Source organism: Eleutherodactylus coqui, chromosome 2 (genome assembly GCF_035609145.1).
Source record: "Eleutherodactylus coqui strain aEleCoq1 chromosome 2, aEleCoq1.hap1, whole genome shotgun sequence".
Lineage (NCBI taxonomy): Eukaryota > Metazoa > Chordata > Amphibia > Anura > Eleutherodactylidae > Eleutherodactylus > Eleutherodactylus coqui.
In genome coordinates, this window is record NC_089838.1 from 308,590,080 (window position 1) to 308,606,958 (window position 16,879).

Sequence of the window (16,879 nt, forward strand, 5' to 3'; positions counted from 1 at the left end):
GTTGCCGGAAACGTGTTGGTGTAGGGCGGGGACGGCACACCGGGAAAAATAGTGGCGACTGGGGACCGAGTAGCGCGGGACCGCCGCTGCCATTATGTTTTTGAAAGCCTCTGTTTCCACAAGCTTCTACGGCAGCATCTCCAGGCTGATTAATTTGGCAATGTGCACATTTAAATCTTGTGCATACGGGTGGGTAAAGGCGTATTTGGGTTTTCGATCCAACGCTTGTGTTAGCGACAGCTGAACGCTGCACTGAGAGACATTGCTGGATGTAGTGGAGGACCGTGGAGGGTGTGGGTTCAGGCCAGGAGGAGCTCGTGCCTGCGTCCTGGGAGGGGGATTGGATCTGTGTGGCAGGTTGTGGCACAGGGGAAGAGGCAGTGGTGTGACACGGAGGCGGTGAACGGCCTTCGTCCCACCTTGTGTGGTGCTTGGCCAGCATATGCCTGGCATGCTGGTAGTGGTGAGGCTGGTAGTGGTGGCTCCCCGGCTGATCTTGGTGCGACACAGGTTGCACACCACTATTCGTCGATCGTCTGTGCTCTCACTAAAAAACATCCACACCTTTGAACACCTAGCCCTCTGCACGGAGGCTGGCCGCGAGGTGGTGCTTTGGGAAACAGTTTGGGGATTCATCGCTCTGGCCCTGCCTCTACTCCTGGCCAGTCCACTGTCTCTTCCAACCTGTCCTGCTGCTGCACTTGCCCCCCCACCCCCCCCCTCTGAAGCCCTGTCCTCAGTAAGCTTAGCAAACCAGATGGGGTCAGTCACCTCATCTTCAAGCAGCTCTTTCTCCGAATCCTCTGTGCGCTCCTCTCTCTCACTGCTCTGTTTGTAATAAAGGTCTACCACGCGGACCCGCAGATTGTGATGTGAAGCTGGGGAGGCCAGAAACTTGCCTCTCTCCTAATCCCCCAGCAGCCGGCTGTGATTCACCACACCCAGAAACTCGGCCTGTGCCCACACCCTCACTTGGACGTCCACATTCACGTCCTCGACCCTTACCCCTACTTCTCATCATGGCAGATTAATAATAGAGCAGGACCCAAATAAAGTACCCCACTGTACAGCACTGACAACTGCGGCTAATTCACCGCACACAGAGACTTGTAGATAGCGAAGGCTCTATGCTGTGACTTAAAAAAATTAACCCGCTGTCTTGCTCTGATACCTAGGGGGAATTTACCGCTCACAGAGACTTGTAGATAATAGAGGCTGCATGGAGTGGAAGAAGACTCTAATGCCTGTGGATAGTGCTGGTAACTGTGGCTATCTCAACCCCCCTTCCCCAAGGAAAGGGTATTGTAAGACGCTCTGCACAGTGGCAAAGCTGAAATATTTTGGTGTTAAATGACCTCGGTGTAATGCAATGCAGGCTGAGAACGCTATAACTGAAAGGCTGGGAACAGGCCTAGATGCGTAATACAAAAGTTGGTGCACTACTGCTCCCAGCCAGCCACAACTATAATGCACACGGTGAGATATAGCCCTAAGAAGGACCGTTGTGGTTCTTGTATAGAGGGTCAGGAGGACTGTAAAACTTTCCCTATATAAGTAGCTGTGTCCCTACACTCTACCTTATGCACTGCACACACAGAACGGTATAACTGAACTACTTTGCAGTAGCCTAGGAAGTTTTAGAGTGCAGTTTCACGGTGAGAGCTGGTTGTACAGCACTGCAGGCTGAGAACGCTATAATTGAAAGGGTGGGAAAAGGCCTAGATGCGTAATACAAAAGTTGGTGCACTACTGCTCCCAGCCAGCCACAACTATAATGCACACGGTGAGATGTAGCCCTAAGAAGGACTGTTGGGGTTCTTGTACAGAGGATCAGGAGGACTGTAAAACTTTCCCTATATATGTCGCTGTGTCCCTACACTTTGCCTTATGCACTGCACACACAGAACAGTATAGCTGAAATGACCTGCACAGCCATAGATGCTTAAAATTTTTTTTGATGCACTCCTGCTCCCAGCCAGCCAGAACAGTAATGCACACTATGAGGAGTAGCCCTAAGAAGGACCGTTGGGGTTCTTGACCACAGGATCCTACTCTAACACTTTCCCTATATCAGCAGCAGCACTATCCCTAACCTCTGCCAGTATGTGTCTGAGGCGAGCCGAGGGCAGGACCATTTTAAGTACTCGGCGGTCACCTGATCGGCCCAGCTACTCACTGCTGTTGGCGGGCAGAGGGCTGGCACGTCACAGCAGGAAGTGGTAATGCCTTCCCTGCATGTTTATTAGCTAGAAAATGGCGCTAGACATGCGGGGAAGGAAATGCAATTGACTCGAGTACCGCGTGGTGTTTGTCTCGAGTAACGAGCATCTCAACATTTTATTAACAATGTTTTTTTAGACCTATTGGATCAATTTGTGGTGGTTTACCTCAACGATATCCTTATTTTCTCTGACAACTTGGAAGAACATCGTAGCCAAGTCCGGTTGGTCTTGGAGTGACTCCAAAAGAGCCACCTCTATATCCAACTAAAAAAATGTGAATTTGAACAGACCCCAATGCAATTTCTGGGGTACATCATCTCAAGATTAAGGCTGTTGTGGGTTGGCCTGTTCCCAAGAACTAAAAAGAGTTTCAATGCTTTGTCGGGTTTGCAAATTTTTACAGGAAATTCATAAAGGACTTTTCAAAAATCATCCTGCCTCTCACTGCTCGCATGAAGAAAACGTCCCCAGAGGTGCAGGGTGCCTTTGAAAGATTAAAGACCTGATTTATGTCACCATCGGTACTGGTCCACCCAAATCATGAATTGCCTTTTGTCATTGAATTTGACAACCCTGATTCAGCTGTGGGTGCTATCCTGTCACAATGAGTCGGAGACAAAATGCAGCTGCATTCATGTGCATTTCTATCATACATCTTATTGCCTGTGGAAAGAAACTATGACATTGGGAATTAGGAACTTCTAGCCATCAAAGTCGCTTTCTCTGAATGGAGACACCTTCTGGAGGGAACTCGTCATCCGGTGACTGTTCTGACATACCATAGGAATTTAGAGTTTCTTTGTACAGCCAAAAGACTATTGGTGAAACAAGCACAATTGGCTTTATTCTTTTCAAGATACAACTTTATTGTCTCCGACTGACCGGGTTCCAGGAGCAGTAGGGCTGATGCCTTGTTGAGGATTGTAGGTGAATCGGGGGAGGAGGCTGATATGGACAGTATTATTCTGGTCCCAAAAAAATCTTTTGGGAATTCTTAATCCTAAAGAACTGCTAACAAGAGCTAAAGAAGGGTATGAAAGTGACTAGTGATGAGCGAGCATACTCGCTAAGGGCAATTGCTCGAGCGAGCATTGCCCTTAGCGAGTACCTGCCTGCTCGAGAGAAAAGGTTCGGCTGCCGGCGGCGGGCAGGGAGCTGCAGGGGAGAGCGGGGAGGAACGGAGGGGAGATCTCTCTCTCCCTCTCTCCCCCCCGCTCCCCCCTGCTGACTGCTGCTACTCACCGCTCCCCCGCGCCGGCACCCAAACCTTTTCTCTCGAGCGGGCAGGTACTCGCTAAGGGCAATGCTCGCTCAAGCAATTGCCCTTAGCGAGTATGCTCGCTCATCTCTAAAAGTGATCCTTTCCTCAAGCAACCTTCCAAGGAAGCACATCTTTCTTACAAAAAGGGGTTCTGGATGAAAAAAATAGACTGCGTTCCAGACATGGGATGACTCGAAGTCCTAAAACAGATCCACAACTCAAAACTTGCTGGCCATTCTGGGATCACAAAGACCACAAAGCTCCTTCTTCTCTTCTTCTGGTGGCACAATTGCAAGGATGATTTTAAGGAGTATGACAACTCCTGTGATACATGTGTACAGAATAAAATACCTCAAGCTCATCCTCTGGGACTATTACAGCCACTTCCAATCCTATCTAAACCATGGGGATCCATATCTATGCACTTAATGTGGATCTCACTGAGATGACCACCATTCAAGTGGTGGTATACCAGCTTTCTAAAATTGACCATTTCATCCCATCAAAAGGATCCCAACAACGGAATATACTACAGAATTGGTTATCAGAGAAGTTTTCAGACTGCATGGAATACCAGATGATGTAGTTTCTGACAGGGGGGTACAATTCACATCAAAATTCTGAAACCGCTTTTAAATGGCTCTGGGCATCACCATTAATCTAGTCCAACGGTCAGACCAAAAAGACAAATCAGACGCTAGAACAATACCTGCGATGTTTCATCTCCCACCTCCAATACAATTGGGTGGACTATCTTTCAACAGCAGCATTCACTTACAATAATGCCAGTCATGGTTCAACCTCACAGAGTCCATTCTTCACACACACTATTGGTTACACCCTAGCTTTATTCCAGGCCTCCCTGCCCAGACTCCTGTCCCAACGGTCAACCACAGACTTTCAATACTGCAAGAGACCCAGGAGAGACTGAAGGAAGTACTGCAGGAGGCTCGGGCAAGCTACAAACAAGATCCAGATCGCCATCACCTCCCCTGTGAGGATTCACCCAGTATTTCATATGTCCCTCTTCAACTCTTTCATTAGAATCCCTTTCCAGGAATAACTCAGCCACCTCCTCCTTCAGTGAATTTCCAAAGACAAGAGGAATATGTGGTGGACATAAGGGGAGACTGCAGTACCTGATACAGTGGCAAGGGTATGGACTGAAAGAAAATTCCTGGGAACCTGGCCAACAATGGTGGCCTACGCTCACAGGAGACTTCCACCAAAGGTACCCAGGAAGGACAGCCCCTGGGATGTCCAGAGGCTGTCCTGGAGGGTGGGGGCTACTGTCAGGACTCAAACCTGGAATCTTTTGTACTCCAAGCAGTAGCCCTTCTTATAGAGTCATCCAGCCCCTGCTTACCTTTTTGCCTTCTTCACGGATCCTGTCCCTGTCCTAGCTTCACCTGGTTCCTGATTAGGCTCACTGTAAAAGCCTGGCCCTTCCGCTCCTTCACTGCATGTTTATTGCGCCTTTAACCAAGCTGCTTCCCTTTATACCTGTCTTTCTACAATTAGATTGTCCTCCTGCATTACCAGACCTCGGCTATCTCCTGATGACTCTACGGCTTGAAGCCTCTGTACTGCACCACCATTTGTTTACCAGACTTCGGCTATCTCTTGACTACTCTACTACTTGAACCCTCCATGCTGCCACCACCATCTCATATACCAAACCTCGACTACTCTTTGATAACGCTACTCTCCTATAGTGGCTTCAACAAGAGACTCCCGTCTAGCACCAGATGTCGTACCTGTTTGGCTTGGATCGTTTTCCATCTACGGTGAGCCAGGCCCTTAGGTTACAGCGTGGTGCCGTCCCTATTGGATGATAGCCTCACTTGCAGACAGGATTCATGGGGTAAGTTGTCTTGTGAGAATAGGGACCCATGAGATAACGAGAACCCTTGTCTCAGCCACATAGGGCTTAAGTATATTGGCCAAAATATGAATCAATACCTCATATGTATTGTAGCAATTCCATCTGTTTATGCATGCAGGTAAGTTTGGTGTTTTGGTGTTTGTCAGTCATTGTGTTATGTCTGCCTGTGAGTGCCGTTTGTAGTTCTATAGTTCATGTGTGAACTAGACATAACACCGTTAAGTTGTACAAGTGACTTTTGGGTAGCTTCCAGCCTGGGCCAAGCTCAATGGAACTATCCCCTTTTTGATGGGGTGGTAACCTGTCTGCTCCCTCGTCGGAAAAAATGTCCGCAAATTCTTGTATGAAATCAGGTAATTCACTCACCTGAACCAAGAACACTTCTGTGGACATACAATCTTGAGTACAGGAATGATTCCATTTGATTATATGCCATTTTTTCTTATCCACCACCAGGTTGTGCAACCGCAACTAAGGCAGCCTAGCATCACTTGTGTTAGGAGTGACTACATGACATACAATGCGATAGTTTCAGTGTGAAATAGACCAATTTTAAAATAAACATCTGGAAGAACATACTCTAAAAGTCTCTAAGATAAGGGGGTGGCATCAATAGCTGAAACTGGAATAGGGTACTCCAGTGCTCTTACCTCTAAACCCATGCATTTGACTGCTTCACGATGGATTAAGTTAACACCAGCTTCACAATCGAAGAACGCAGTCACAAAAAAATTCCCAACAGCAGAACAGACCTCAGCGGGAAAATACAACCTGGAGGAAAACATCCAGGTGATCTGTGGGCCCAGTGGAAACTTCCCTCTAACGTCCAGACCACCCAGTATCTCCATCCGAGATCCACGACATCTACAAGTCTGGATGAAGGGAAGTGCTCTGTTTTGTCACACAGAAAACAATGTCCTCCAAATCAGATCCTAACCCCTCTCCTAGAACCATTGGACACAGAACCTAACTGCATGGGTTTCTCCGTATCTGTGATTGCATAGAGAATCCAGGTGTTTGCTTCCTGTGTCGTTCTCTCACACACCACCCAACGTGGATGGCCAATGCCATGGCATCGTCCAAATAGTGCGGAGCTCGATGGGAAATCATCAGATTTTTAATTTTATTGTTAAGGCCAAAACAAAACTGGCTACATAAAGCTGGATCCATAGTACTATACACAAGATCCTACAGAACAGTATAGGTTGGTCAGTTTCTTATGTCTGCTTCATGCGTGCAATAACTGCAAACCAAAATATAAAGTCTCTGGCAGTGTTCATACCACACTACCAGGAACCCCCTGTAGTACAAGGAGAAAATAAACAAAAGTGAACTAGAGAGGACATTCACCCTCCTACCTGTGCCACTCACTAACCCTAAAAAAAATTACAAAGGAAAAACCACCATAAAAGTAAACCAAAACCTCAAAGAATAAATCTCGGAACTTATCTGAAGAGCCGTTCAAAGAACCACGGAAACCATATCCAGAGATGTCCTCACTCCACAGCAGAAGGAGACTACACTGAAATTGACCAGCCCAGAACGCAGGCCAGGAGGGAACTAAAAACCCTTCATCAGAACTTGAACCCAGGAGCTCCTGTACATCAGCAGGTCTACCTGCTGAGCCATCCAGCCCTTTAGACAGCTCCTCTGCATGACCTTAGCCATGTTCCCAGCTCCTGCAATCCAGTCCCTATTTTACCTCCGCCCTGTTCCTGATTGGATATGCTGTAAAAGCCTGGCCATTCCACTTCCTACTTGCTCACTGCCGTTAGTCTAACTCTGCTACTAACTGCTCCACTCTGTACAATTGCTGCAACCCATTACTGACCCCGGGCTAAATCCTGATTACTCTACCTGCCTGCTCCCTGGTACTGTAATAGATATCCACCCGTTTTCAACCTCTGGCCTTTCTTGACCACGCTATCTGTCTGCTTAGGTTACAACAGGAGGCTGCAAACCCACTCCAAGTTGTTGCAACTTCCTTAATTACCCCCAGGTATACACCAACAGCTGAAACACCCTTGGGAGTCAAATGCACAATCAAGCTCAAAATGAAACAACAATGGGGCATCCAGGAATGTTTCTACAGTTTCTGCACATTTTTTCAACATACACACTGGCAATTTTTCATCTATGCGTGTTGCAGACATTGAATTGCTCATTCGTACCACAATAAAAAGATTACTTGACAGAGAAACATAGGATTTTTCATTTGAAAACCAGTTCCCCCTTTGGTTTAAGTAATTTATATCTGACCTGATTTGGAACTATTAAGGGTTCCTTTATTATCTCCCTTTTTTTCTTCTTTTTTACTGCTTAGTCACATGACTACTTTTTGTTTTATTGGTTGTGTGTTTCTTTTTACACTGAGCAGGTGCACCATGTTCTTATGCTATGACTAAGAGCTGCTATGACATCTTGAAGCATGTTAGATTGCTGTACCATTGAATGTCCTTCTTGTTGGAATTTTAATATGCCTTAATAAAACCATGATTTTATGGATGCTAGATCCTTTTCTTGTTGTCTTCTGCAATTGACCCCAGTCAAGTACGAGCATCCTGCTGGTAAGCTGGTTCATTTTCTCTGTATGGAAAATTACAAGTACCAAAATCCTTTTGTAATAATTGAAAGAATGTAATATAATCTGAGATATGGAAACACAAAATTAACAAAGAACTTAATTGAAGAGGGCAAATATGCTTATTTTGGCTCTTAGAAGCTGGCACTAGTCAGATATGGAAAGCGTTGAAAGAGTAAGCTATGAGGACACAACTTCAGAAGCATATTTATCCAAGATATAACGACTTCTGTTCTTTCTGCCAATGCTAGCCGTAGGCTGGAGACAAGCCGTGTCCAAAACATTCAATGATTATGTTGGTCATGCAGAGGAGCAGAACCACAAAATGCACAGAAGTAGCAATTGGTGCCTGAGAGGACACAAATGTTCAACTGTCACATAAGATCCCAGTATTAAAATGACATATGGTTGGTAGGTGGGGAGCCTTTTTACCATTTTGCATGGAGTCTCAAAAGTGTTGGGTTATGTCTTTAGTCTTGTAGATGATCAGTCTTTTCATTTGCATACTAGTGCATTGGAAAAAGTAAATCTGAACTTGTGGCATAGCTCGGATCAGACCCTTCAGAGCAGATCCATCCACAAATCATGGACAAAATAATGCAGCATATTGTGCTACTTAATCTGGGAAAATGCCAGAGAGCAGAATAGAAGCTGGATTAGACCCATTCACAATTGACTACACAGCATTTTAAAGAACAAGCATGGTGGCCATGCATGATTGTATCAAAGTTAATCGTAATGTTTGATATTCTTACAGAAGGACTGATTTAAGAGAGTAATCTATTATCTAAAGAGAATTGGCCCTGGGGTAGTTGACTCTGGAAAGACTATGGCAGATATCTGCTTTTAAATATATGATTCTAGATCATGCGATCAATGGATCCATCATACCATCAAACTACTAATGGCGACATGTCTGTAAGTATGTGAGTAAGTCTCATAGCGCCACCCCAGTGACATCATAGCCCACCCCTGTTGCTGTCATAGCCCAGTCCCTGTCTATGTCATAGCCCCACCCCTGGTGACTTCATAGCTCTGCCCCCTGGCCCCGTTAAGGCAGGTTCTAACACACTGAGAATACAACTAAGCCGTTATTATGTCAGACACTTACCATCACCACAGAGATATGGTGGGCTGAAGGTGATGTCACTGCTGTGGGAGGAGCCATTCTGGAGTTTTATAGTACTGTATACTGGATAAGCCCAGAGAAAGTACCAGGACCTGTGATAATGTCACCATCATGTGATCACCAGTGTGGTTGGCGTCAGGGATCACATGACCAGTGGCTCATCACTGTATCCAAGAGATGTGTGTGTCATGTGTGCAGTAAGCATAAATGAGCTGCGAGTGGCTGTTTGTCTAATGTGCTGTGTGTGTAATGTGTATAGTCAGCATGGATGTATGTCATGTAGCAGAGCTGTGTTTTTGATGCGCATGTCATGTAGTAGAGTGGAGTTTGCAACATGTGTATGTACTGTGGCACAGCTGTGTCTGTCACGTGCATATAATGTAGCAGAGCTGTGTTTGTACCATGTGCATGTAATGTACCAAAGCTGTGTCTGTCACGCCCATGTCATGTAGCAGAGCTCAGTTTGTAACATGTGCATGTACTGTGGCTCAGCTGTATCTGTCACATGTATATAATGTAGCAGAACTGTGTGTGTACCATGCACATGTCATGTAACAGAGCTGTGTTTGTCAGGCGCATGGCATGTAGCACAGCTGTGTGTGTGATGTGCATGTAGCAAAGCTGTATGGTGCATTGCGCCACCAGAAACACTGGAACTATAATTTCCTAATAATTGCTAGTCTTTCTGTTAAAGCCTTGTTGTCCCTAACTAACTATAAAGCAACACGATCCATATATTCGGACATTCTCACTTGAATTTTATTTTGAACAGTCTGACATATTATGCTCATAATTTTTATGTAATATTTAAATGGTGCAGATGTATGATTACATATATACTCGCTTACTAATGATAGGATATTAAATATTTCTTTATATAATTATATAGTGGACTTTCAAATTGTTGGATATTTTCCACAATAAATTCAGCTCTTTATATCTTACAGTGCATAGTGATTGCAGGCCAAACATTTGCACTTCTTTGATGTTTTGTAACCAGCTTTAACCAGTAGCTTTGTAACCAGAGTTACTGGAGTTGGTTTTTCTGATGATAAATGTGGCTTAGCGGCTTAGGTTGCAGATGCTCTTGGCAGCCAAAAATGCTGCGCTAACGAGGCCACTTGCAAGTGGTTGTTGATGCCATCCATGCTTAAAAATGAGTTTTCAAATCATGAAACTGATTTTTTTTCTACTTATTACTGAAAAAGGGTCTCAGCGGTTCCCATATGGTCTAGCGGTTAGGATTCCTGGTTCTCACCCAGGCGGCCTGGGTTCGACTCCCGGTATGGGAATGAGCATTTTCCTAAGCTTGCAACTACATCGAAAGACCCTCTGAATTAAGATAGCACTCAAAAAGTTCATAAAAGTATCATTCAGGCTTGCCGTCTACAAGAGCACCTTTGCTTTTTCATCAAGAATGCCGTGACCCGGATTCGAACCGGGGTTGCTGCGGCCACAACGCAGAGTACTAACCACTATACGATCACGGCGACATTCACGAGCCAGGTAGGAGTCGAACCTACAATCTTCTGATCCGTAGTCAGACGCGTTATCCATTGCGCCACTGGCCCTGTGTGAGAGGTTGCCACTAATCATGCTCCCCATTTTGGACTTTTGCTACGCTCGCAGCCATATTCAAAGACCTCAACACGGTTGCTTTTAGCCCCTAGCCAAAACCCTTCTGCCTTGTTTGCTACCTTTCCATCTTATCCAGTATCGTTTCGGTATTGAATGGCAAAGAGCAGTGCCTATCCAGTTAAGGCGGAGGGAAAAAACAAGGATAGATCCATGCCCCGTGTGAGGATCGAACTCACGACCTTCAGATTATGAGACTGACGCGCTACCTACTGCGCTAGCGAGGCATCTTGCGTGTGATTGGTTGTTGCCGTCCAGAGATAAGATGGAATTCTGTAAGCACAAAACTTCTTTTTTTTTTTTTTTTAAGATGTACATGTATATATCTACATATATCGGAAAGTTTAAAGCAAGCTGTGAAAGCAACTTTTCCCATATGGTCTAGCGGTTAGGATTCCTGGTTTTCACCCAGGCGGCCCAGGTTCAACTCCCGGTATGGGAATGAGTGTTTTGCTAAGCTTGTGCCTGCATTCAAAGGCCTGCACCTTTCTTGCAGAATTAAGCGGCTTAGGTTGCAGATGCTCTTGGCAGCCAAAAATGCTGCGCTAACGAGGCCACTTGCAAGTGGTTGTTGATGCCATCCATGCTCAAAAATTAATTTTCAAATCATGAAACTGATTTTTTTTCTACATATTACCAAGAAGGGCCACAGCGGTTCCTATATGGTCTAGTGCTTAGGATTCCTGGTTCTCACCCAAGGGCCTTAACACGGTTCATAGCATAAATAAGAACTCTGTTTGAAACATGTAAGCACCAAAAAAAATTTGAGATGTTTTTTTATCCATGAGTTGTAAATAAAATACTGTTTTTATTCTGGTATCCACAGAAGTGCTGGGGGTTCTGTTTTCTGGTTCTGAGGGGTGCGGTGTCAGGTGAGTGATGTCAGCTCTCACCTGGTTCTATTTATCCTGCTCTATATAGTCTGACTTAGGCTTGACTGTAGTGCTGGTCAATTTAGTATCCTCCCTGGATTGCTGAGGTGCACAGCCTGTTTCTGGAGCTCCTAGTCTTTCCTGTAGATTGCTGTTAATATTACTTTCACGGTTCCCTGGTAGGGGTTTCTTAGTAGCCAAGGTTTGTGTGCAGATTCGCTCTTTATCAGAGTGATTGGCCTGCTGATTAGGTAGTGTCCCCTTCTGGGTAAGGTGTTCCTAGGTTTAAAATGTTGCCTTTAGTTTTGTTTCCTGTTTGCTACTGTTTTATGCACCCTGCGGCGCTTATAGTGGAGCTGATGTTTAGTTCTATGCTTGCTTAGTACGGTTGTGCTTCAGTTTGTGTTTCGTTATTTGTGCACGGTTGTGTTTCTTTGCGTTTGTATGTCCTTCACATCCAGTCTGGATGTAACAGCTCCTATATGCACTCATCTGTCTGCAGGGTTTTGGTCTGAGGGAGCCTGAGAAACGTACTCCAGTAAAGGCCAGTTTCCTGGCTTCTCTCCAAGCCTAAACACTTTCTCCTATTCTTTTACAATGGTTCTTTCTATTAATACTAAAGGTCTTCATTCACCTTTCACTGTGGAAGGAAGTGTGCATGAAAGGAGCAAATATTACAATGCATAAAAAGGGTGAAATATCTATAGCCCTTCTGGTGCATTCAGACGACCGTATATCGGCCAGGTATTCACGCCGACCGATATACGGCGTCTCTCTCTGCAGGGGGAGGAAGCTGGAAGAGCCGGGAGCAGTGCTCTGAGCTCCTGCCCCCTCTCTGCCTCCTCTCCACCCCTCTGCACTATTTGCAATGAGATGAGGTGGGGGCGGGGCTAAGCTCTGGGAATTAGCTCTGCCCACGTCCCGCCTCTCCTCATTGAAAGTAGTGCAGGGGGGTGGAGAGGAGGCAGAGAGGGGGCGGGAGCTCAGAGCACTGCTCCCGACTCTTCCAGCCTCCTCCCCCTGCAGAGAGGGATACCGTATATCGGCTGGGCGTGAAAAACCCTGCCGATATATGTAATTCGCCATAAAATGAGTTCTGAGTTACTAGTTGATGACTTCAACAAAATTCTCTGGCCCTCTATGGACTCCTCGCCCACTAAACTATCTACCCATCCAATGTCTATTGTTTCCGTCTTTAATAATGATAATCTATTTGATGTCTGGTGGATGCAGCACCCAACAGACCATGATTATACTTTCTTTTTCCCATCCTCACAAAATTTATTAAATGAAGTCAAAGAGATGAAACTACTCACCTCAATGCTCTGTGATGTGCGACAGTGATCTTGTCCAGCAAGACCTGACGCCGTCTTCTGATCATGCGCATCAGACAGAAAATGTTGGGAGCATACACAGAAGGCCAGGGAGACCGGTAAATTTTAAATTCCCCTGCTCCTGGCCCGTGAAGGTAGCTAAGAGCAGAGAGATGTCATCAGGGGCCTTAGTATGTGGTCCTTGGTCACGTGATCGCTGTTATCCAATGGATAACAGCAATCATGTAAACTTAAAAAAAGTGTAAAAAAACTTTGTTTCATCTCCCATCATGGATTGTATCCATAAGGGGAGATGAAATTATGTACCTAAGGCCCCTGGCTTTATCCGTGGCCCTTTCCCCGGCTTCTGCGCATGCAAAGTGAGAATTGACAGGGAAATTTAAAATCTCCCTGCTCCTTGCTACCAAATGCAGCTGAGAGCCTGGAGATTTCACTGAGGGCCATGGTACGCAGTCCCTTGTCACATGATCGCTATTATCCATAGCCAAGAGTCTGGATCAGAGACCGTACACCATGGTGAGCTGTCCCCAGTCACACGATCGCCAATATCCAATGGATAATGGCGATCACGTAAAAGTTTAAAAAGAAAAAAAAAAGATGGCTTAATCTCACATCACTGATGCAATCAGGGAGGGCAGATGAAACTTTTAACCAGAGGCCTCAGTATTTGAACCCTGACGCGATAATCCTCTATTGACATTCCCCAGCTGCTGTGCATGACGGACACATGTGCAGAAGCCGGGGAGGGACCAAGAAATTTAAAATCTCCTTTCTCCTGGCTACCAAAAGTAGCCAAGAGCCTGAAGCAGTGACCGATGGCCTCATTGATCACGTGGCCTCTGGTCACATGATAAAAATGAAGCGATCTACCTTAGGGCTCTTGCACGCTTGCATTTTTCTTGCGTGTTTTTTTTCCACGCAATATCGCTGCATTTTTTTCACGTGATTGTTAATGGGACTCTCTAATGTTGAAAGCACACCGCACAAAAATTGCCAAGCACCAACTGGCGATGCGTTTTTAACATTAGAAAATCCCATTGCCAATCGCATGAAAAAAAACGTGCAAGAAAAACACAAGTGTGCAGGAGCCCTAAGGCCGATCTCCTTCCGGTTTTAGCCTCATTGTGCATAGAAAGAAAAGATTAGAGCCACAACGGGTATGATTCTGAACACAGGACAAACAGGGATATCAATCTGAAGGCTTATTCACATGAGCGAATATATGGCACATTTTTATGCCTGACCGTATGTATGCGACCATCTGAGGCATTGGTTTCGAATGTATTTGCTCTCACGGGCGATTATATGGCACGTAAAAAAAGGCAAACCGCTGAAAATAGAGCATAAGCGACCAAAATACCTGCCGAGCATATACGATAGCCAAAAAGATAGTTCAGAAAGTATGAACAGGTAAGAATACGCTAACTAGCTCTAGCTCTGGCCGTGATTGCCGGAAATGTCCTTTCCGGCGATTATACACCACGAATGTGTGAACATAAATAGGGCTATGCTCGTGTGAATAAGCCCTCAGGACGCGAATCGTCATATGTGCACTATGGAAAAAATCTATATATATAAAGAAGAAAGCCCTCACTCACTGACTCACTCACTGACTCACTCACTGACTCACTCACTGACTCACTCACTGACTCACTCACTGACTCACTCACTGACTCACTCACTGACTCACTCACTGACTCACTCACTGACTCACTCACTCACTGACTCGCCAAAAGTTCTCCAACTTCCCGATGTCGTAGAAACATGAAATTTGGCACAAGCATAGATTATCTCCAAAATAGGGAAAGTAATTGGGTCCCAACTCGATTATTCAATTCTAGCGCAAAAGAATTGGCATCGAAATTTTACGTACATAATCTAAATCTTTCACTTCCCAATGTCATAGAAACTTAAAATTTGGCACGCACATCGAATATGTCATAAATAGGAAAAGCTAATGGGTCCCATATTGATTATTCAATTCTATGCGCAAAAGAATTAGCGTCCAAATTTTACGTACGGAATGTAATTTTCTCACTTTCCGGTGTCATAGAAACGTGAAATTTGGCACGAGCATTGATTATGTCATAAATAGGAAAAGCTAATGGGTCCCAACTTGATTATTCAATTCTATGGGCAAAAAAATTAGCGTCAAAATTTTATGTACGGAATGTAATTTTCTCACTTTCCGGTGTCATAGAAACTCGAAATTTGGCACAAGCATTGATTATGGCATAAATAGGAAAAGCTGATGGGTCCCAACTTGATTATTTAATTTTATGCACAAAACAATTAGTGTCCAAATTTTACGTACGGAATGTAATTTTCTCACTTTCCGGTGTCATAGAAACGTGAAATTTGGCACAAGCATTGATTATGTCATAAATAGGAATAGGTAATAAGTCCCAACTCGATTATTTAATTCTAGCGCAAAAGAATTAGCGTCAAAATTTTACGTACATAATCTAAATCTCTCACTTCCCAATGTCATAGAAACATGAAATTTGCCATAAGCATTGAATATGTCATAAAAAGGAAAAACTAATGGGTCCCAACTCGATTATTCAATTCTATGCGCAAAAAAATTTGCGTCAAAATTTCATGTACGGAATGTAATTTTCTCACTTTCCGGTGTCATAGAAACTCGAAATTTGGCACGAGCATTGATTATGTCATAAATAGGAAAAACTAATGGGTCCCAACTCGATTATTCAATTCTATGCGCAAAAGAATTAGCGTCCAAATTTTACGTACGGAATGTATCTTTCCCACTTTCCGGTGTCATAGAACCGTGAAATTTGGCACGAGCATTCATTATGTCATAAATAGGAAAAGCTAATGGGTCCCAACTAGAGATGAGCGAGCGTACTCGGCCGAGCTTGATACTCGTTCGAGTATTAGGGTGTTCGAGATGCTCGTTACTCGAGACGAGCACCACGCGGTGCTCGACTCCATTACATTTCCTTCCCTGAGAAATTTGCGCGCTTTTCTGGCCAATAGAAACACAGGGAAGGCATTACAACTTCCTCCTGTGACATCCCAGCCCTATCCCACCCCCCTGCAGTGAGTGGCTGGGGAGATCAGATGACACCCGAGTATTTAAATCTGCCCCGCCCGCGGCTCGCCATAGATGCACGGAGAGAGAGATCAGGGAAAGTGCTGTCTTGCTCTAGCTGCTATAGGGAGAGTGTTAGGTGTTATATTCGTCTTCAAGAACCCCAACGGTGCTTCTTAGGGCCACATCTGACCGTGTGCAGTACTGTTGATGCTGCTTTTAGCAGTGTTTCACAATTTTTTTTTTTGTATATCGGGCGTGCAGACCATAGCGTCCTCAGTCTGCAGTCATTTTACAGAGTATAAGGGCAGTACTGGTGAGGCAGGGAAAGAGGTATACTGGCTATATAGGCAGTGGGCTTTTTCCCAAAAAGTGGAGAAAAATGCTGTATTTGGCCTGCCTGTGACTGTCTTCAGTTTACTGCGTCTCTGCTGGGGGGAGTAGTCAGTGATTAATACGCAGCCTTGCGCATAATTGTTTCCTGGCTGCACTGGGCTTTCAGTAACCACAGTCATCCTCCAACAGGGAAATCCAAATACAGTGTATATCAGAGGCAGTGGGCTTTTTCCCAAAAAGTGGAAAAAAATACTATATTTGGCCTGCCTGTGATTGTCTTCAGTTTACTGCGTCTCTGCTGGGGGGAGTAGTCGGTGATTAATACGCAGCCTTGCGCATAATTGTTTCCTGGCTGCACTGGGCTTTCAGTAACCACAGTCATCCTCCAACAGGGAAATCCAAATACAGTGTATATCAGAGGCAGTGGGCTTTTTCCCAAAAAGTGGAAAAAAAAATACTATATTTGGCCTGCCTGTGATTGTCTTCAGTTTACTGCGTCTCTGCTGGGGGGAGTAGTCGGTGATTAATACGCAGCCTTGCGCATAATTGTTTCCTGGCTGCACTGGGCT

The 16,879-nt window shown here is 45.0% G+C and overlaps 2 non-coding genes across 2 annotated transcripts; both read right to left on the reverse strand.

Moving 5' to 3' along the window:
• Positions 1-10,496: 10,496 nt before the first annotated feature.
• On the reverse strand, positions 10,497-10,568 carry TRNAH-GUG (transfer RNA histidin (anticodon GUG)). Its single transcript has one exon. It is a non-coding gene; the product is annotated as a tRNA-His (tRNA).
• Positions 10,569-10,576: 8 nt separating this feature from the next.
• On the reverse strand, positions 10,577-10,649 carry TRNAR-ACG (transfer RNA arginine (anticodon ACG)). Its single transcript has one exon. It is a non-coding gene; the product is annotated as a tRNA-Arg (tRNA).
• Between the last annotated feature and the right edge of the window lie 6,230 nt (positions 10,650-16,879).